Below are 942 nucleotides of genomic sequence, written 5' to 3'. Positions count from 1 at the left end.
ATGTCAGTTGGCTTTTCATAGCCGAGCATTCAGAGTTTGAGACAGCAGGTGCGGTTGAGAGAGAGAGGGAAAGAGAGAGAGAGAGAGAGAGAGAGAGAGAGAGAGAGAGAGAGAGAGAGAGAGAGAGAGAGAGAGAGTCGAGATAAGGAGAGGGAGAGGGTCGAAACGGCCAGTCCTGGACAAGGTAGCACGACCAGTGAACAGGTTAGGGTTCCATAGCCGCAGGCAGAACAGCACAACCAGGTGGACTGGGGATGGGGACAGCCAGGAGTCGTCAGGCCAGGTAGTCCTGAGAGAGAGAGAGGAGAGAAATAGAGGGAGCATACCTAAGATCACACTGGACACCAGATAAGACAGGAGATTTACACCAGATATGACAGACTGACCTTATGCCCCCGGCACATAGACTATTGCAGCATAGATACTGGAGACTGAGACAGGGGGGGTCGGGGGACCATGTGGCCCTGTCCAAAGTTACCCCCGGACAAGGCCAACCAGGCAGGACAAACCCCACCCACTTTTCCAAAGCACAGCCCCTACACCACCAAAGGGATATCAACAGACCACTAACTTACTAACCCAAGACAAGGCCGAGTACAGACCACAAAGATCTCCCCTACCGCACGAGCCAGAGGACAGGCAGGAAGATCACATGAGTGACTCAACCCACTCAGGTCGAGCATAGCGGGAAAAGCCTGGCACGACGTGATGCACCCCTCCTAGGGACAGCATGGGAGAGCGAGAGCAAGCCAGAGACTCAACCCCCATAATAGGGTCAGAGGCAGAGAATCCCAGTGGAGAGAGGGGAGCCAGCCAGGCAGAGACAGCAAGGGTGGTTCGTCACTCAAGTGCCTTTGCGGTTCACCTTCGCACCTCTGGCCCAGGCTACACTCAATCATAGGACCTACTGAAGAGATTAGTCTTCAGTAAAGACAAAGGTTG

Source organism: Coregonus lavaretus, assembly GCF_964263955.1.
Source record: "Coregonus lavaretus genome assembly, chromosome: 23".
Taxonomy (NCBI): domain Eukaryota; kingdom Metazoa; phylum Chordata; class Actinopteri; order Salmoniformes; family Salmonidae; genus Coregonus; species Coregonus lavaretus.
This window is presented reverse-complemented; position numbering follows the sequence as displayed.